The 22,862-nt window shown below is 34.9% G+C and overlaps 1 protein-coding gene across 3 annotated transcripts in view; it reads right to left on the bottom strand.

Moving 5' to 3' along the window:
- Positions 1–22,862, bottom strand: part of TSPAN5 (tetraspanin 5) — a 203,657-nt gene that overhangs the window by 65,554 nt on the left and 115,241 nt on the right. The window lies entirely within an intron of this gene.

Consider the following 22,862-nt stretch of genomic DNA (forward strand, 5'->3'; position numbering starts at 1 on the left):
CCCCCACTCCCCTCCCTTCCCTAGATGTCAAGCAATCCAATATGTTATACATGTGAAAATATATAACATTTAAAACAAAATATTCACCCTGAGTGAGACTTGTAGGCAATATATACTTTTTCCTAATATTTATATATTACAAAGAAAAAATACCATTTTTTCAATACATAAAATATTGCACAGAAAGACCTCCTAATACACAGGCAATATTAAATGCTGTCTTTTCTGCTATTAAAAGGGTTCTAATTCATCCTATACTCTGAACTTATTAAATAAAATAAGTCATAGAGGTATTCACTATCTTGGCTTGAAAAAAATCACAGAAGGACATTTATAGATCACTGAATTTTACTGGGGGGAACAAACTTATATACCCATTCATTTATTACTCTTGTTTAGTAGGAGGTAATAATGAAAACTGAAACTAAAATCCATGCTATCCCTGCCAGCTGTACCTAAAGATACTCAAAACTAATGATGCAAATGGAAACAAGTAACAGAAGTAAGACTCCTCAAAAACAAACAAAAAAATTCTAGAAATGCAGAGAAATTGAGAAGGAAATCTCTATTTAATATCTTAGCAGATAGACCCCAAAGAAAGGTAATGAATTAGAGTCAGCAAGTTACACTATGAAGTATAACTATCAGTCTAAAGGAAAATAAGTACTGAATAACAAGGGTAACTGGCATTTATTTATCTGTTCATTTGTTTGGGGAGGGGAGGAGAGATTGGGGTTATGTGACATTCCAGGGCCATGTGGCTAATAAATTAGGACATATTTGAACTCAGGCTCAGAGACTTCCAAAGTGCTTTATAAATTCATTCTCATTTGATCACCATGAGAAACAGAGAATAGCCAGTCATTATCCTTGCTTTACAGATGCAGAAACTGAGGCACAGAAAGGTTAATTGATTTGACAGAGCTTACACAAGAAATCAAAGTCAAACTATTCCAACTTCACGATTTTAACTCTCAGAAGGAATAAGCAAAATTATGAAAACGTTGTTCTAGGGCTGCAACCTAAAAGAAGGTGGTAAGTTCTTTATGAAATAGTTTATAATCTGATTGTTGCTTAGTTTAACAGTACTTTATAGCACTCTAGTATGTAAAATCAATCAACTAACATTTATTAAGCATTTACTAATGCCTGTAGTAGGCATTTGTGAGAAGACCCAAGGATTTTTTAAAAGGCAAAAAGATATCATTCTCTGCTCTCCCAGGAGTTATAGTCTACCTTCCTGATCCTAAACTTGGTGATTTCTTGGACAAAAGATGAAATTTGTTATTATAAGGCCATAAGGAAAGGATGTTAGAGGCCAATTCTCTCATTTTACAGGTGAAGAAACAGGCTTTGATACACTAAGGGACTTGCTAAAGGTCACCTGGCTACAAAAGTGGCAGAGGCCAGATTTGGACCCAGGTTCTGACCCAAATCCAGATTCCCTTTCTAGGGAGAACAAGGAGAGGAGTGAGGGATGGGAGGCCTCTGTGATGAAAAAGAATAGAATTGGGTGCCCTACTCAAGCAAAATTACATATATCTGAGTATCATTTTAATATAATTTCGTACTATTTCAACACTCATGTATTTGATCAAAATATTATAATTTGATACAAAATGGATTTGCAATTTTGATGGTAAAGATATGCTATCTACCAATAGAGAATAAGCATTCTACAATTTAATATACAGCTTATTAACTTATGGCCTATGGACAGATTCCAATGAATCCAAGAATAATAAATAAAAACTATATCTTTATTTTGATATAAATTATTTTGTGATCATTGTATGGGTTTTAAATTATACATTTAAAATGATTATTTTGTGAACAGGTCTGCCAGAAATGTCTATGATACAGAAAAGTATAAAAACCCCAGATTTAGATGATGGTCTTTGAATGGCAATGGACAAAAAAAAAAAAATCATCACTTTATGGCCAAATTGGTAAACTCTCTAGGGTGCACAGGGTGTTTAGGGAAAACTAGCATTTCTGGTGATTTTTAATTTTATATTTTTGTCACCAGGGGTTTACTATTCTCTTGGTCCTACTGGTTTTACTTTTTCTCAATTCATATAAATCTTCATATTTTCCAAAGCCTGGTATTTGTTTTCTTGTTGCCTAATAATTACTTGACACTACTGTTTTTTCAGTGTTCAATCACCAGATTTCCACTTTGTTTTCATGCCTTTTTACCATAAAGAATTTTGGGGGGGAGGGGAGGGTGTATTTCCTGCCCTTGACTTCCTTTTTTTACATGCACCATAGTGGGATTGACAGATAATGGACATGGATAGTTCAGTCATTTTAATTGCATAACTACAAACAGAAATCCAGGACAAGACCACTCTACAGTTCCAGCAGTGATTCTAACTTCCTAGAACACTTTCAATAATGGGTGAATATTTTCAATAAATGGATGGTCCCATCTTCTGTCATTTTTGACAATTTATACAGTGTTAAAATAAGCCCTCATTTTTAATTGCATTTTTTATCTTGAATGATTTAGAGATTATCATATGGTTATTTATGGTTTCCAATTATTTTGAAACCTAAGTCATTTGTCTACTGACATACTGGGAAAATGGTCCAAAAGTAGTCCTTTTCAACAGATAAGACCCAAAAATTCCAAGAAATTATAGATTTTTGAATTTGTGTAAAATGGGGATCAAGATTTAAAAAAAAAAAAAATTAATCACGCCATGAATACACACACAAAAAAAACTTATTTTAAGCACTGCTCTTAGAAAGTCAGTGCTTGTGCACTGACCAAAGTGTTTTTTTGTTTCTTGTACTTGTCCAATTTCTATTGCGCTTAGAAACTCTGATCCCTCCATTTAGGTGTACAACATTGCATCCCCAATAAAAAATGAAAGAAGGGGGAAAAGAAATAAGTGGAAAAGGCAGGAGAAAGGAAAGGAGGAGGAAAGACCAGCCCACTCTGCCAGAAGGCAGCTGAATATGGAAAACATAATTAAGAGAGAGAGAAAGAAGAGTTGTGGTACATGATTTATAAGGTGATTGAAACAAATTGCCTGTGCTTTGGATACTCTTTTCTCTCAAGTTCCAGATTTCAACACAAGCATCTTGGATCATTATTAATGCTTCCCAACAAATGCCATTTTAGTTCTTTTAAGATCTAATTCATGGATATTCCAGAAAGCGTTTTGCTTTTGTGAAATTTTTGTTTCCTGGATTAGGATTTTTACACTGTGCCGATGAGCTAATATTTTTATAGGGTGTGTGTGGTGGTGGTGGGGGGGAGTTATGTTTTTCCTTTTTCCTATACAGAACATGAAAAGTCAGAGAGTTATGACAGGGAACATCACATAACTATAATACATGGAAGTATGCAGCATGCATTCAAGTGTTTTTTTGTTTTTTTTTTAAAGGAGGGCTTTATTGATTCATTAATACAATAGAAAAGGGATTCAGAAAGATTTTGAACTTTATTTAGTAGGCAATTGGGAATCACTGGAGTTTTTTGTAAAAAGTTGAGTAATATAACTATATTATATTATATTATATTTATTTATATTAATATATAATATTTATATTAATATATATTAATATTATATTAATATTATATTAATATATAATATTATATTAATATATAATATTTATTATATTATATTATATTATATTATATTATATTATATTATATTATATATAATATAACTATAGAACACTATTCTGCTAAATGTTATGAAAGATGGATCGGCAGGAAAGAAAGGCTACTCAATAAGATACTCAAATAGTCCAGCAGGGTAAAAATGTATATATTAGCCTGGTGCCAATGGGAACAGAAGATTAGCTGGGATTGTGAAGACTGGTCCTGGAATATCAGGGTTAGTTTTTATTCAGTAAGCAAAGGGGAATCAGTAAAGGTTTTTGAAAAAATAATTGAGTGTCTAAGATGTGCATTAGAAAGATTAATATGTCAGCTTTATGCAACTAAATTCCTGATTTCAATAACCTTCACATGTAAGAAGGGCTCCTTTTGTTTATTTGTAGATGTTAGATGCATGCAGTAAATAGAGGACTGGGAAAGAGCCGAGTTCAAAACCCATTTCAGACACTGGCTGGGTGACCCTGGGGAAACCACCAACCTCTATCTATCTCAGTTTCCTCAAAGAATAGAATCTACTGCACACCACTGTTGGAGAATCAAATGAGATATTTTTAAAGTGCTTAGCACAGTGCCTGGAAACATAGGAGATGCTTAATAAATACTGGTTTCCATCTTTCCTATTCATTTTCATATTATGGGAATTTAAACATACTCTAGATATAAAGCATAGTTACATTTCAAACTCAAACTAATAATAGTAAAAAAAAAAAATCATTGCAGCTTAACAGGCCCAATATAATGATTATTTCTGATATCTCTAAAACAAAGATTCTTGTTTTCGGGAAAATGGGAAAATTATCCATTCTTTCCAAATATCCAAGTAAAACAAAAACAAAAACAAAAAAGTCAGCACTTCCCAATTCTTGTATTGTGTTTCTTCAGTCTCAATTATTCTATCAGCAATAATTTATAATATAAAAAAGGGTCTAGGACCCTCCATGTTGGAAGTTTAATGAGACCTATGGATCTTTTTCATAACACTTTTAAATGCATAAATTACATAAGCTTACAAGGGAAAACAATTATCATCAAAATGTAATTTTAAAAAATGACATGTATGCCAGGTTCATAGTCTTACTCTAAATTAACCTAGAAACAGTCTCCTGTCTGGGCTTATTTTTTAGACTACATATTCCCCAGTTAAGAAACACAGAGACCACAGTGCCTGGAATCAAGAAGACTCAGCTTCCTAAGTTCAAATCTAGAATCTCAAATCTCAGACACTTATTAGCAGTGTGACTCTGGGCAAGTCAATGAACCTCATTTGCCTCAGTTTCTCCTTTTATAAAATGAGCTGGAGAAAGAAACAGGAAAGTACTTTAGTATGTTTGCCAAGAAAATCCCAAATGGGGTCACGGAGTCAGACACAACTGAGCAGCAAAATAACACATTACCATTCTTGGCTTAATAAATAAATGTTTTTTAATTCATTCATTATCACCTTTATTCCATCCAGAAATAATGACAGTTCCCAGTTCAGAATAATTAAAGTCAGAGAATGCTCAGGCTGATAGATCTACATGCCAAAGAGAGATCAGAGAAACCTGATAAGAAACAATTATAGTGACTTTGGACGTGATGCCTTGAAGTTTTCAAAGATTATCTCATTTAATCATAACAACAACCCTTTGAAGTATATGTTCTTATACCTATTTTATTATAAGTAGGAGGAAATAAAGCTCATTTGCTAGGATCCCAAAGTCTGTGTTCTGAGGCAGAATTCAAACCCATTCTACACTCTATCTATTCAGGCCAAGCTATTACCACAAAGACCTGATACACTGATAAAGACATAAAGGTCTGACTCATTGTATTCCTTCCTCAGACTCTCTGGTTTCAATCCTGTGTTCTCACACACAGACACTCTGTCTTGATTCTGCTTGCCTCTGGGGAAGATCATGAGAACTAATGGGATAATCTGTGAAGTGAACAGCTTTCTAGCTTTCTAGACACCATATAAAAGTGTGATATTATTCAAGGAGCTCCAAAGAAGTATCAATATTAACTTCATAAAATAAAAATTTGAAAGGGAAATTATAGTTGATAGAATAATTGAGACCAAGGAAACACAAGATAGGAAGTGGGAAGTGCTGACTATTTTTTGACGAACAGAATTGTCAAAGCAAAGCCTTACTTGAGTATTTGGGAAGAATGGATGATTTTCCCATTTTCCCGAAAACAAGAATCATCACAAGAGTCAAGGAAGTTCTCCCAATCACAAAGAATGACCAAAGACACATCCTCAGTGGGAGAGAGACTAAAGAGCAAAAGGAGATCCATTTGTTCAACATACAGGATGAAAAATGTGTGACAAGTACAAAAAGGAAAGATCCTTGAACTGGCTGCTGAACTCGGGCAGGGGCTGGAAAATAATTACTAAGAAACAAGACCAACAGACATGATGATCAAGGGAGCCAAAGAATTTTCATCCAGAGTCTTGTGGTTTCTTTTCAGATCCAAAATATCCAAAACTTCTTCCAAAGAAAGTTAAAAAATTGGTACAAGCATATGGTGGAGAGGGAACTCCACACTATTCTTATGGGAAAGATGAGAGTGGCACATTACAAGATGGCACCATCACATGGATTCACTCCTTCCTCCACCTCTCCAGGCTCTGATAATGAAATGCAAAAGCCAATCAAGCTTTCTTCATGGAGACAGAACACAGGCTGTCCCTCATGCCCAGAGGACTTTCACCCACTCATCTATCTCTAAGGTACAACCAAAAAAAGTACAACCTTCTGAATGGAAGGACTCCCTCAAAGCACCTTCAATCTAGTTGTATTTGTCTAACCATCTGTGTAAATGCAATAAGGGCTAAGTCACATTTGTTTTTCTGTCCTCAGCACCTTGGACAGTTCCTGGCACACAGTAGGCTCTTTAGTAAATACCTTAGTTGAGACATTTTTCAATTGTTTCTGATTCTCCATGATTCTTTAGCATTTTCTTGTCAAAGGCACTGGAATGGTTTGCCATTTGCTTCTCTACCTCATTTTACAGATGAGAAAAGAGGCAAAAGCCAGTGTGCTCCAGAGATTTCCCCACAGGCAAATTTGGTCAAAGGCAAGATTTAAACACTAAGGTCTTCCCGACTCCATGTCCAACATTCTACTGAACCACCAAGCTGCCTCTAGCACATAGAATGGTTACCTCACTGTTTGCAGGGAGAGCTTAGATAGTTTTAGATGAAGTTGTAATGGACCCAGACACCATAATTTTGTAATTTTCTCCAGCTCTGTTTAGCAGCAAGTGAACAGAAGTGAAGGTCGATATATGGGAATAATCCCAGCCTGGAGTTAGGTGAAGTGTGAGTGGTGAGAGGGAGAAAGTAACTGGAGCCGAGGGAGTGGCCAAGAAAAAAGCTGAGTGGTAGCAGCAAGGGACATAGCGGGTGGAAAAAGCATTAGGATTTGGAGTTGTAACATGGAAGTAGAACATTGTATGTCACAACAATTTCAGTGATGTGGCCATCTGTGTGTTGTACAGATGGAGTAGAGGGCCAAGTTATGGGAATTAAATGTACTGAGGAACAGGAAAGTTTGGATATTCACAGAATAAATGAGGTAGTACAACACAATGTAACATGACATGAAATGTTATATATGATGACATAATATAACTATAACAATGCAATGTAACAAAACATAATGCCATAATGACAGGATATTATGTAATGTAATAAATGAGGTATTTTGATATAATACTATAAATTAATATTATAATAATACAAATACTGAGGTATCCCAATAAAAAAGGTAGGAAATGGAGAAAAGAAAGTATAAACCAGGAGTGAATTTACTGAGAAAGGAAGGAGAATATACTGAGGAGAGGTCACTAGGTAATAGCTACCAGCCCCTGGAATGATGAATTTGGATAGTATAAACTTCAAAGGAGGAGGTATTATTTAGAAGGTGATAAGAGGGAAATCAAAATGGGAAGCAAGGCATATTCTAGCTCCCAGACCTTCATTAGTAAGTAGGTGCATGTGTAAAAGGGAAACCTTTAAGATCAGAAGATCTTAAACGAGGAAAAATGTTTGTGGCAGCCCTTTTTGTAATGGCAATTGGATAATGGCTGAATAAGTTATATTATGAGATATTATATGTTATGTTATGGAATATTATTGTTCTATAAGAAATGATCACAGGATGATTTTAGAGAGGTCCAGAGAAATTTACATGGACTGATGCTAAGTGAAATGAGCAGAACCAGGATTTAATTGTACAAGGGGCAGTGGCAAGAGTATATGAGGATCAATTCTGATGGACATGGCTTTTTTCAATAATGAGATGATTCAGAGCAGTTCCAATAGTCTAGAGACAAAAAGAGTACCCACTGCACCCAGAAAGAGGATAGTGGGAAACTGAGTGGGGAATCATTCTCACTCTTTTTGTTATTGTTTGCTTGAATTTCATTTTCTATCTTATTTTTTTCCTTTTTGATCTGATTCTTCTTATGCAGCAAGATACTAGTATAAATACATATGCCTATATTGGATTTACATATTTTTTACCATGTTTAACATATATTGGATTACTTGCCATCTAGGTGAAGAAATTGGAACACAAGGTTTTGCAAGGTTCAATGGTGAAAAATTATTCTTGCATATGTTTTGAAAATAAAATGCTTCAATTAAAAAAAAAGGGAGAGCAGAGTATCAAGAGAAGCAGTGTCATTAGGAGAGAGCCAAAGGCTCATTGAGGATCAAAAAACATTAGTAGTAAACAGGGATATGTTCAAGAAGGATGTTTGTTAATTATGGAGCAGGCATTCCAGAGTACAGCAGATGGGGCAAGCACCTCCATTTGGAATGGAGGAAAGTAGTTTAAGTTAAGAGGGTTGGGAATAAGGAAATGGGGAACTGGGGATGAGCAAAGGCGTACATTGGTAGCTAGGAGTTTATTATCACTGAGTCAGGAAGTGTAAAAGGGAGCAGGCACAGCATTTCATATAAGTCCAGTCAAAGTATCAGGGATTAGAGGGAGGGCCATTGCAAAAGGTATGTGATTAAAGGATGGGTTCAAAGTTTCTCCCCATCTCCCATCCTCACTCATGAGCTTCAACCTGATGGCAGATAGTGATTGGTCTATTTTGCCTCACAGCGGGCAGGAGCAGATGGAGGAACAGGAGCTGGTCAGGAAGCAAAAGTGTCTTCCTATACTAGATAAGGTCCTGGGAAACTGGGTGTGCTACATACAGCCCCAAATTAAAAGCTGGGGAGGAAGCACTTTGCTGGGTGCTAGGAATGATGAAGAAAGCACTTTGTCAAACATAAACAGTCCTAAAAATGAGCCATATAGTGACAGAGCCAATTCTAGAAGCACCAGCTGGCCATCCTGCTTCCCAGTCCAGTGATCTCTTGAGTAGATGGGAGAAAAAAGAGGGGATTCAGGTCAGTGATAAGCTACCACTATGAACCTAAGGCTGTCCTTCAGGACCCAGATTCTGAGAGAAAGCTGGCAATGGCAGCTATTTTCCCTCCATCTTATCAGCTGTGGCTGTTACCTGAGTTAGAGCTCCCCAGGAGGAGAGCTTCTGGTTTACCTTTTTCAGTCCCTAGTGCTTTGTTTCTTGTGATTTCAGATGATAGTGTGACAAAGAAGACTGTGTACTACCTGTAGCACAAGACTTAAATCAGATACAAAAAGAGGCCAGGCTTAAGGATCCCTGGTCTTTGATGCAGGCAGCAGGAATCCAGAGAAAATAAATTAACTGACTGGATATAGCTCTGAACACCTGGATACGAAAAAAGGCGCAGGATGCTTTATGGACCAATTCCCACTCAATTCAAAAGACTGCTCAAGTCCATCAAGTGCTCAGTTTCAGAACAGGTTGCATATTTTAAAGCACTCCAAGAAAGTTATTGATTAGAAACTTGCCAGATAGCTCCTACTAGAACAAGTGTGAAAATATTTGGATTTTCAGCATTTATTGTATCTCTTAAAGGCAAGATGCCTTCTCCTCTCACCCTCAGTGGTCCATTAAGTTCTGGCTGAGACCTGGGAATACAGCTCAAGCACCAAAATGAGAATATGACAAAGTTCTAACAACACTTTCAGTCTGATCTGGGATTACTTATGGGTCAGTGACGTTTTCAGTCAGATTCAGTTTTATTAAATGCACATCAGTCCAAAGGCTGATTTAAATAATAAATCCTAGATTAGCTGAATCAGCGATCCTTAATGTCCATCCCAAGATCTGTTATAAAAATTAATCCCATCTCTGATGAATTTCAGAACAAGCCTGACTTCTCATGGAATTCTTTACATCAACAGTAATCCTAGGCCCTGGTATATTCAGTAAAAAATCACTCCAGGAAAATTTCTTGAGGGAGTAAAAGTTAAGAATTCACATTCACTGATGTTTGTTATTTGGAAATAGTGGAAAATTTAGTTTCAAAAATATTTGTTCACCAATAAAAAGTTTCCCTCTGTAAAACAGCATTGGGATTTGTATTAAATCTTTTACAAACTAATCTTTATACTACTTAAATAGAGAACCATTACAAGACTTCCTTTCTCCCACCATGTTTTTATGAGTCTCTGCTATTCAGTACCAGTAATGAGCTTCAATGGGCAACTGGGTGGTACAGTGGATAGAGAGAACATAGGGTGTAGAGTCAGAAAGACTTGTATTACTAGCTGTGTAATCATAGGCAAATCACTTAATCCTTTTTTGCCTCGGTTTCTTTATCTGAAAAATGAACTGGAGAAGGCAGTGTAAACTGCTCGAATATCTTTGCCAAGAAAACCCTAAATGGGAGCAGGAAAAGTTAGACATGACTGAAACAACCCACCAACAAGTGAGCCTTAAATAATTCAAGATGCAAATCAGCCCACAACATAAACATAAAGAATGTTCTTTTTCCTTCTCTATTATAGAGAACCAAAAAAAAGGAAATGGCAATGATTAGTAATGAGGGAGAACAGGCTGTTAAATATATGCACTGTCCCTGTTGCAAAAGGCTTCCTGGGGTCCCTCCTAGACCACAGAATCTATTGTCTTATGCTACAATAAGCTATCATCTCAGGCCCTATTAAATGAACATCAACGTAACAAGAATCTGTACTATAAGAACACTAGGGCTTAATCAAACTTTCTCTCCTAGTTCCCCTCACAAATCTGGAATATTAGAAAGAGCTGGAAGATAAATATGGTATCTCATCCTGGCTCTGGAACTAACTCACTGTGGGATCTTAAGCAAGTCAAATGACACTCTTAGTTCTTGGTTTTGTCAATAGGGAAAAAAAAAAGGTCTTAACTAAATATCTCTAAAGACCTTTTGCAGCATAAAGAATTTATGATTCAGATGCTGGAGAAAGCCTTCCAGAGTGTGTCTTACTGTTCCTAATTGGTTCATTAGGCTCATACCATCTTAAGAAGAACTTTAACTTGTTTCTTATCAATACTGAGGTGATTCAGGCCAATTCCAATATTTGTGATGGAGAGAGCCATCTGCGTCCAGAAAGGGGACCATAGGACACCCGAGTACTTTCACCTTTTTGTGGTTTGCTTGTGTTTTTTCTTTCTCATTTTTCCCCTTTTTGATCTGATTTTTCTTGTGTAGCATGATAAATATGGAAATAGGTTTAGAAGAATTGCACATGTTTAACATGTCAATATTGGATTACTTACTGTCTAGGGAAGAGAGTAAAGAGAAGGAAAGGAGAAAAAATTGGAACACAAGGTTTTGCAATGGTGAATGTTGAACACCATCTTTGCATGTATTTCAAAAATAAAAAGCTCTAATTAAAAAAAGAGGACCTTAGGAATCATTAGATTTAATCCTTGCCATTTATATGGGAAAAAATGGAAGCACAAGCTCAAAGTTTGAGTGACTTGTCCAAAATGCTGAGGGTAATAACCAGGTCTCAAAAGTTTGTTCCATGTTGTCTATGTTTGATGGGTTTTTTTGGTTTTTTTTTTAAAGATCCTTCATACAGAGGGTATATTCTGATGGAAGTGGATATCTTCGACAAAGAGAAGATCTAATTCAGTTCCAATTAATCAATGATGGACAGAATCAGATATACCCAGAGAAGGAACACTGGGAAATGAGTGTGAACTGTTTGTATTTTTTGTTTTTCTTCCCTCTGAATCCAATTCTTCTTGTGCAACAAGAGAACTATGCGGTTCTGCATACATATATTATATCTACTATAACATATTTAACATATATAAGATTGCCTGCCATCTAGGGGACGGGGTGGAGGGAGAGAAGGGAAAAGTTGGAACAGAAGTGAGTGCAAAGGATAATATTGTAAAAAATTACCCATGTATATGTTTTGTCAATAAAAAATTATAATAATAATAAAAGAAAAAAGACTCTATACAAACTGAAATTCATTAATATGAAAGTAGCTTTGTGTGTTTTGTATATGCATGTGTGCACATAACACACATACTCTTCAAGCATAATCATTTAATTTAAGCATTAACATAACATGTATAAACTTAACAACAAGGGCACACAGTTGAAACAAACTGATGATGAGTTCCATGACTTAGAAAAAGCATGGGAAGATTTGCATGAAATAAGAAAGAGCAAAATGAGCAGAACCAAGAGACAATTGTATATAAAAACAATATTGTTTTAAGAATGTCTCTAAGTAAGTCATTTTGACTATAGATATCCAAATTAACTACAAAGAACATATGAAACGGTACTATCTACATTGAGAGAAGGAACAGATAAATAGAAGTATGTACAGAATAATTTTACATATGTGTGTATATAAATGTATATATATACATACATATGTGTGTCTAATGGTAGCCATCTCTAGGGTGGGGGGAGAGAAGAAAAGAAAAAAAAGAAATTTACATGATAACTATCTCATATTTAAAAGAAACAGCAAGTTGTACATAATAGATTTGCAATTTTATGTTCAATCATCTTTTTTAAAATCACATTATGTTATGGAAATGTTATTCCACAAATTTAAAATAAAATAAAAGCAAAAAATTCATAAAGCATTTGCTTTACTTCTAATCAATTAGAATGAGTGTTGCAAGTACACATATACAATACTTATTAAAAGCAGAACTATAACTTGTAACTTGACTGCCCTCTAGAACTCTGACACCCAATTCACCATCTGCTGTCCTGTCCATTGTCTTATGTTCCATCTATGTTAGTTTGTATAAGCAACAAGTATATACATACATACAGTAAATACAATGAGACAGTTAATTCTACAAGATCTGAAACCTAATTCCAGGAAGTTTGATTTATCAAACTTAACTCCCTTAACTATAGGGAGAAGTATCTATAGAAAAAGGAGGAAGGGAGGGAGGGAGAAAGAAAGGAAAGAAAGAAGGGAGGAAGGGAGGGAGAGAAGAAGGAGAGAGGGAGGAAAAGTAAATGGAAAAAAAAAAAAGTATTTCCAGCATGATAATCCTAAGAAACTGGGGAAGTAGTAGAAAATAAACTGAACATTTCCACATAATCCTTCCATTTCCCATGACCATTTCAGTGCCACTGGTTTGAAAAACAGAACTTACTGTTCAGTAATGAGAATATTTACAAAAGAAGGAAAGTTAGAATGTTAGGAGATGCAGAAATCTTATAACAGTAGTATCAAACTCCAGGCCAATTTCAAAGCACATTTGCCTTAATGTGCCTGAAGAACTCAAAAGACCCTGTTCTAATACTATTCAGTGTTGCATCTAGATGACCAAGTGGCTGGGGCATTAGGTCTAGAATTAAGAACCCTCAGAAACTTACTAGTTGTGTGACCCTGGATAGATCACTTAATTCTTTTGGTTCCTCAACTATAAAATGAGGGTCATAATAGCACCTTGCTTCACAAAGGTATTGTGAGAATCAAATGAGATAATATTTGTAAAGTATTTAGGATAACCTATTACTTAGTTGGTGCTTGATAAACATTTATTCCCCTCCTTTCTTCCAAAGGAAGCAGGTCAGCTACCATGAATGTTTGCAAATCATGGATCCTCAGAAAGAAATCCCTCCCCCCAGTTACAAGAGTACAAGGAGATAGAATGAAAAGTAAGCAACAGAACAATCAAATCTAATTAAAGAGATTGCTTGAATTTAGCTATTTACTCAAATAAATTGTTATTTCATCAACTTGGAGAGCTCCTTTCACAATTGAATTCACAATAAGTAAACTACCAGAGCAATATCTAGTTTTCCTTGACTTCAAACCTATTTCTCTCATCCTTCTCTATCCCTCTGCTACATCTGAACACTTCGCCTACAGAAAATAATATTACAAATCACTTAAGCTATCTATTTCCTAGGGTGGTAGGTTACCCACAGTCAGAAAAAGAGAGCCAGAAGAATGCTCTTCTTGCACAATGGCTACAACTACATAAATAATAACAACTTCAAACAAAACTTCTATAAAAAAAAAAAAAGAATAACTCACAGTATTTGCCCTAAATTCATTAAAGGACACCTTCCTTCCTTTTAACAAATAGCAAAGTACTTAAGTGTAAAGCTTCTCAAACATAAAGTTGCTTAATTAATTTTTGGGGGAACTGTATATTGTTGGGGATGAACTCATCAGGGATGGCCTGGCCACAATAAGGCCCCACGATAGTCAGATGGAGAAAGGAGAGATACCCCCTCTTCGTTGGTATTCAGCCCCCTGACATCTGTCCAACTGATGTCCCCTAAAGACTTGCTATAGGTAAATTTATCAATTAAAAAAAAACTTTTCATGACATCTGATATTTACGAAGTGACTCAAAACTTAACCAATTCTTCGCCCAAGTTGAAAGTGTAAAAGTGGTAGCATTCAGCAGTATTTGCTCTACATTTTTACAAACCATGAGGGTGAAAACATTCTGAGCCTTACCACAAAAAATAAAAGTCACTCTTGTGTCCTGAATGATGTAAGATACAGTTGAAAAAGAATTAAAAACAACCATGTACACAAAATGGGAGCAAAGGCTTTTAAAATTAAGTATCTTCAATGTTTTATTTTCCACAACTTACTTCAGGTTCCATAATTAACTCTGATTTCCACTTTCCCGGCCACCTTTTTCATAGTGTTAACAATATTTCTTAAACGATTATCAAAAGTTATTTGCAAAATTAAGGTGACATTCACAGTTTATCATGCCCCTTAAAAAAACCAAAAAAAAAAACCAAAAAAAAACTTAAAGACAAAAATTCTTGAGCTAACTTTAAAACATTGGGCCAAAATTTGTTGGCAGAAAACTTCCAATCATAACAGTAGTAATTGTAAAACTGATAAGTCCCCTTTTGTTATAAGTTTATCCCTATACTTTAGCTGAAACTATGCAGAGACCAAATCATTAACATTAGATTTTCAAAAATGCATCCTTTTAGACTTACCAATTTTCAAAGTTTTCCTTTTTTTTTGAAAACCCCCAAATAGAATATGGATACCAAGTTGTTTAATTCCTCTTAAAGGAGAGAATTATAAATTTTTCCCTTTAATTTAGTCTCTGCCTCCAGCTATCTTTGACTTTTATGGGGCTGGATATACTATGATTACTCAATAAAGAGAAAGGCAGTGGAAGAAAATTTCTCACTTGTCAGATTAAAATATATTACAAGTAGACATTTAAATGCAAACACTGAACATTCTCCCCTGCTTTATTAAGCCCATAAATGGCCCATCAATGATATTTTGGGGCATCTATTACAGGAAAAACAGATGTTTTTGTTGTGAAAAACAAAGAAGAAGGAAGAATGATCAATGTGCAAAAAAACATTACAACCTAGTTCAGTAAGTAGGGAAAACCAACATATTCAACAATATCAAGTAGATCAAAAATACTGGTGGAATCAGAGAGAGGAAAAGTCATTTGTTATTCTCTTATATTTAAAAAAAACAGCACCCCCCCCCATGTATTAAATATTCTTTTGTTTCAATTTTAGGCCTCAAAAGTTTGCTTCATCCAGCTGGCTTCAATTATTTTAGCCTCAGGAACCAGAGTGTACTCTTCAAAATTATTGAGGATCCCCCTCCTCAAAGAGGTTTTGTTTATGTGAATTTATGTGATGTTTATCATGTTAGAAATGAAAACATCCTATTATTATTATAAAAATAGTTTTGATCTCGGGGACTCCTAAGGATCTGTGGACCATACTGCTGTTCCAATCCAACTTTTTTCACTTAATAGATGAACAACAATGGCAGCTGGCATTTAAAGTTAGCACTTTAAACAAAGCTTATTATTTGTCACTTTTTTGTTTTTTTTCCCCTTTTGATCTGTTTCTTCTTTCACAATATGACTAAATTCAGAAACATGTTTTTACAAGATTACACAAATGTAACCTAATAAATTGCTTACTTTCTTAGGAAAAGTAGAAATTAAGAACTGAGGGGGAAATTTTGGAATTCAATTTTTAAAAAAGTTAATGTTAAACATATTTTACCATGTTTAACATATATTGGATTATTTGACATCTTGGGAAGGGGTGGGGGGAAAGGGAAAAATTGGAAAACAAGGTTTTGCAAGGATTAATGTTTAAAAATTATCCATGCATACGTTTTGAAAATAAAAAAGCTTTAATAAAAAATTAAAAATAAATTAATGTTAAAATTGTCTTTACAAGTAATTGTGGGAAAATACTATATAAACAAAATAAAAACATATATATATAGTGCTTTAAGGTTTGCAAAGTGCTAACTTACCCATTTCCTCAATATAATCATTTGGAAACTGAGGAACAGAAAAGTTGAAGTGACTTGTTCAAATTTACATGTTCACAGGTATATCAAATGCCCTCTTTATGCTGAAAATAGTGAAAAATTCCTGACTTGACTTCCTAATTTCATCCTGAGGTGACCCCATAGAAAACTCATCAAACCAATCAAACTTTAAAATACCTACAGAAACTGGCAGCAAGGACAAGTAGCTAAAGATGAATACAAGAGTGGAAAGTTCTCTCATAAATATTAAGGATAACAAAGGGTGCTTTATGAAGCTATGCTGAGGACAAAAACAAACAAACAAAATAAGGATAGGAACAAAGTTTGTGGTGGATGATTTTAAAAGGAAGACACTTATTTAATTGATCTTGGATCTGGGAGTTAAGGATATCCACAATATGTCTACCTCAATTCCTTGCTACTTAACTAGAAAAAGAAATATAACCTCTTTTAGCTTCAGTTTCTTAATTAATAAATGAAAAGTTGGGGAAAAGGCACTTCCTGTTCTATGATGAAGAGATACGGAGCTTATTGACATAAAATACTGTCACTGGTTTATTTCAGCTGCTTTTTTTTTTTTTAAACTTTGAAAATCTTTGTCCTTAAGGGATAGCTCCCTAGGTAGGAGAGAGAAAGGATATATTAGGAAATGCATGTGATTTTAAAACAAAAGTTAAAGATTTTTTAAATGTCCCATATATACCAGTTTGAGGGGGGGGGGAGGGAGGGAGTAAAGAACAGAAAAGTAAATATCCATTGGGGATTGGCTAAATAAATCAATGTACAATGAATGGAATATAACCTTGCCATCAAAAATGGCAAAGATAAACCCAAAAAAGCACTTAAACACTTTTATGAATAAAGCCAAATATATCAACATAATCAGTAAAAGAATATATACAATGACCACAAGATAAATGAAAAGAACAAAACTATCCAAACTGAAATCAGCAAACACAATGACCAAGTTCAGCTCCAAGAAAGGGGTATGAACATTTTCCTCACACTTGTCTGCAGAAGTAGGATTCCACAATGATAGAATTCTTCATAAAAAGTCATATTTTTAAAAATAAAATACTGGTAGATTTATGGAATTTATTTTTTCTTTCACCTTTACTATAAAAGCTCTCTGGGAGAAAGTATAAAGAGGATATAGTCAGAAACATAAATTGTACCAAAAATACAGCAATATAATTTATTTTTGAAAAGGTATTCATAAGAGAAAGAAGCAAATTATCCTAGAACACACTCCTCTTTGGGCCCTATCATAATTCATTTTATATAACACTTGACTGTTTGCATACTGTATACCTGTGTGACAGTAAGCAAGTTACTTAATTTCTCTGAGCACCTTCATCTGTGGAATAAAGATGATGAACAGATCACTTCTAAGACCCTTCCACTATAAATCCCTATTCCTCTCATCCTTCTGCTGCCTTGAAAGAATGGACTTGTGTCATTTTTCATGCTTCTTTCCCAAACATCTAACAATGTCTTGAACACAGTAGATGCTTAAATGTGTGCTGAACTGAACTAATTACATAACCCTCTGAGTGTTGAAATGCTGAAAGAGGGAGAGCACAACAAATGATCTATTCTCTGACATGATCAATCAAAATTTCAAAGGTCACTGCAAAGAAGCAGTGCCGATGCAGAAAGGGAAGTAATTCTGAAATCAGAAGGCCAGGGCACCTTAATTTCCAGTTCAATAAGTACTGGCTATTTTAATTTGTATTCATTTATCTTTTCCCCCTCACTACTTAAATTTATAAAATATAGGGATTAGACTAGATTATTTTTTAAATTTTTGTGAAGCTATATTCAGAATGTTTGCAAATTGGTTTTTCTAAAAATGAAAACAGTGTCCAGATCCAAGAGATAAGTTTATTCAGTAATGCTGTAATTCCCTAGTAGAGTTGGAAGATGGGAAAGGGTTCTGCGCTTTGAATACATTTTTTTTTTTAAAACTCTGCCTACCTTCACTCATCAATAAGTCTATAGAAACTTCCCTCAAAAGTCTTTTGGGTTGGTGCAGTGGATAGAGCCCTGAAGTCAAGAGGACCTGAGTTCCAAATCCAGACTCAGACACTTAATACTTCCTAGTTTTTGACCCTGGGCAAGTCACTTAACCCCAATTGCCTCAGAAAAAAAGAAAAATCTTTTGGGATGTTTAATTACTTGATTTCTAAATTGTTAACTTTTCAACATACTTAAATCTCATATAAATATAAACTTAACCTAAATTACAAAGGAGAAAATCTTCATAAATTGCTGAGAAATAATTGATATTTTTAGATGACATATGACTAATTATTTAATCAGATAATTTAATTATTTAATTAGACAGTTACCCTAGTCATTTAAATAATAACTTAAAATAATTATGAAAATTGTGGCAAATAAAAAAACACTTGATAAAATAATCTACTGACTTTTTAAAATCAGTACCTCAGTTTTTCCTGAATAGTTTAACTATTATCTGAATTTAATCTGAATTTAGGATGAAATACTAGGCTGAAAGTTGTAAAAGTTCTTGAGTAATGAGAGGGAAATAAATGTTTCAGACAACTAGCTGCTAATTAACCTAGGCTCAGTCCCTAAACAATATCAGAAGTCCTTGAACATCCATCTTACCCCAGGCTAAGATGATCAGTCTCTTAATTAACAAAAGTCCTATCTGCTAACTTTGGGAACTATTTTTCATTTAAAGGTTTCATAAAAGCAGTTTTTAAGTACAGATACTCATTTTAGGCTTTCTCCTGATCTGGGGCTTCTTAGGGTCTTGAAAGAGTGACCTAAATTCTAATTATCCCTGGACATTTTATTCCCCACAACAGGTGTGGTATCACTTTAACAGTTATGGCGAAATGTTCAGATTATTTAGGATTCCCCACCCACTGCTCAGAATATATTTTAGGGAGAAGAGGGGGAAAAAAGAGAGCATGAGAGGGGAGAAAGGAAATATTTCATTTGATGCTCACAATAATCCTATGATATGTAAAGAGGAAACAGAAGAATCATATTCATTCCATCTAACAGCAGAATACAAAATTTTTTGCCTCAATACAATTTCAAAATTTAGAGGAAAAGAGAGAAACATTAAAATGAATCATTTGTCAAAGATTCCAAATGCATCAGGAAAGCTGTCAAAACAGTACCCCTACATGCTCAATGACTAAAAATAAGGACATTCTTATCAAATCAAGTTTTCTTTGATAACTCACCAGCAAATTGTGTGGTAGGTCATATACAAAGTTAAGTGGGTTTGAAATTATTTTTAATGACTTTTCTTGTATTATATTTTATTATACACACTTCTTCCTGAAAGATGAGGATTCCAATGTTTACTTGATCATCCCATGTGACTCTTGTCCACAACTTTCCAAAAATCTGGCAGAGGGGTCTACCCAACATCATAGGGGGCTTCCTCAAGCTCTCTTGACATTGCCAAGATATCAATAGGGTCTGTACGGTATAAATATGGGGTATCGGTAACTTTGCTGATCCTCTGTGTGCACTGGCATACTCAATATTGTTTGTAAAACTGTGCAAAGCACAGATTTACCTTCTCCATACTCAATATTGTTTGTAAAACTGTGCACAGCACAGATTTACCTTCTCCTCACTTTGCCCTTTAAAAATACTCTAAAATAATACATCCTTTAGTCTACTTTTAGAGCAGACTAAATCTTGCAAGAATTCATGTAAGCTAATTTAAAAAAATTCTACCTTAAAAGTTGTAAACTTAAAGTAGACCTGTCGGATCAACAAAGAAAAAACTATAATAAAACAAAAAATTGAAAATGGGCTTTTCACTGGCACGACAACCAAGATGAAGAAATTTTTCAGGTTGGTACCTCTGCAATTCATAGTTTCAAAGGTAGCAGAACAAATCTGTTGCTGAGCCTGAAATCAAGAAGACTGGGGATAAAATCTGGCTTCAGACATTAGTTTTGTGATCCTGCGCAAGTCATCTAATCTGTTTTCCTTGGTTTTCCTCAACTGTAAAATAGGAGTAAATAACAGCACCTACTCCATAGAATTTGTTGTGAGGATTCAAATGAAATAATATTTGCAATGTGCTTTCTTATTAGTACAGTGTCTAGTACGTAAAAGACTCTATAGAAATGCTTACTTCTTTTTCTTCTCCCCTTGTCTTACCCAAAGTTGTCTAGGGCTTTGAAAAGTTAGATGATTTGTTTAGGGTCCCATATCCAATATGGGTCTTCTTGAACTTAGGTCTTCTTGATTTCAAGGAAAGCTCATTAACCACTATACCACACTGTTTTGGTTTTTTTTTTTCTTTCTTTCTTTTATGGTCTTTCCTTGTCTTCTTTTGTTATCCTTCTTTCTTTCCTATCTTTAACATGGAAAATTTCCATGAAAGATTCTTTACTCCATTGTAGTTTTCTACACATTAAAGCACTGCAAACAAATTCTTCCAAATAATTTTCCTGTAGTTTCCTGTATTTTGCCCGAGGGTGTTTGCCAGTATAGTGAAGTTGACTTTAATAGCCTTTTTAACCCCACAAATGAAAAAGTCCCAAGGCAAGCTCAAAACCTCCTAGTTAACCAATAGAAAAAGCCCAATGTCCCTTTCTTCTACTACCCCTCTTTCTCTCAATATCTGCTCCTACTTAGTCAAATAAGCATCCTAAATAAACCTGACAAATTTTCCTAGTTGGGGGGTGTTCCATTCCCAATGGGGTTCCAGCAAAATTCACCCAAATGCATCCAGAGCTGACCTATTTATTTATTTATTAATTTTTTTATTTTTTTTTTTGCTGAGGCAATTGGGGTTAGATGACTTGTCCAGGGTCACACAGCTGGGAAGTGTTAAGTGTCTAATATCAAATTTGAACTCGGGTCTTCTTGACTTCAGGGCTGGTGCTCAATCCACTGCACCACCTAAGCTACCACAGATCTGACCTATTTGTAGCATTTCCCACAACCTCAACTGCCTTTCACATTCTAAGTTGTTGTTCACTCATTTTAGGTGTGCCTGATGCTTCATGATGCCATTTGGGATTTTCTTGATAAAGATACTAAAATAGTTTGTTCTTTCTTTCTCCAGCTCATTTTATAGATGAGGAAACTGAGACAAGCAAGGATAAGTAACTTGCCCAGGATCACACAGCTGGGAAATGTCTGAAACCAGATTTGAATTCAAGAAGATGAGTCTGGCACTCTATCCACTGTGGCCCCGAGCTGCTCATTTTATTGTAATACAAGGGGCTCCACTTATTTTTTTTAAAAGCCATATCCGGACCCACCTTGGAACTAATCCTTTTTCTTATACTGTCTCTACCACTCTTTTTTTTTTTTAAAGTCATTTTTCAATCATATCTGACACTTCATGACCCCATTTAGGGGGAGAATACTGGAGTGGTTTGCCATTTCCTTTGCTAGATAATTTTTACAGTTGAGGAAACTGAGGAAAACAGGGTAAGTAACTTACCCAGCTACAAAGTATCTGAGTCCACATTTGAACTCGCAAGATGAATCTTCCTGACTCCAGGTCCAGTACTCTATCCACTGTGCCACCCTGTCCCCCCATATTCCAAATATGTTCCCTCAATAAGTCTGAATTGCTTTATGACCTTCTGTGCTCTGTGTTTTCTTGTACTAGAATTCAGTATCCCAAGCATTCGTAAATCTGCAGAAGACCACAGGCATAAAGCTCAGGAGGCTTTTAGTGTTTTGTCTACATTTGCAAATATCTTTGGTTAAATTCCCTTTGTAAACACTTTTATTTTTTTTTAAACTGTTTATACTCTGAAAGGACTTTAGTAAATACTACTTTAGATTTAAATTAAAGCTAAGAAACATCAAAATTAGAGTTGTTCTGGTCCATTTGAGACCACAAGGCTATTTCCCCTCACTCAATGAAGGTGATTGACTGTTTAATTTCATTTAAAGAGGGCAGTTTAGGGGCTTTTATTTTCCTGAAATGTCATTTTCTTGGGAAACTTACATCTAACAACTCATCACTTAAAAGACCAGTAAGTTACCTAAAAGTCAATTTTAGTCTTTCTAAATTAAAACTTCTTAAGCATTAAAAAAAAAAAAAATCACTCAACAGAATCTTCCTTCAGTTTGACCCTTAGGCAAAGTGTTCATTCAATGAGTTTTTCAAAAGGCACCCAGGAAGCCCCTAGATGACTATCTTCTTGCTCCTATAAACAACTAATTTTCTCTTAAGTTACAAATGCCTCTTTATTCAAGTTTTTTCCTCCTTCCCCCACTGGTGCTATTATTAGCAACAGTGAATGTGCTCAAGAGAGCTAAAGTCAGCCTGATCATCTGAAACTGCACCATTCCCACCCTCCCCTATCCCATCTTTCATATGCATTACACAATACTTCACTAGATTATCAGGATTTTCTTCGTGGTGAATGCTCTAAACTCATCTGGAAAGGGTTAGGGGGTGGGGGGAGAGGTCAGAACCTGAAGAAGTTAAAACCTACAGGATACTACTCAAAATAAGTTTTCCCTTTTTTGTGCATCAAAGACAATCCATATTTCTTTTTTCTTTTCTTGTGCTGAGGCAATTGGGGTTAAGTAACTTGCCC

The sequence above is a fragment of the Sarcophilus harrisii genome, chromosome 6 (genome assembly GCF_902635505.1).
Source record: "Sarcophilus harrisii chromosome 6, mSarHar1.11, whole genome shotgun sequence".
NCBI classification, from domain to species: domain Eukaryota; kingdom Metazoa; phylum Chordata; class Mammalia; order Dasyuromorphia; family Dasyuridae; genus Sarcophilus; species Sarcophilus harrisii.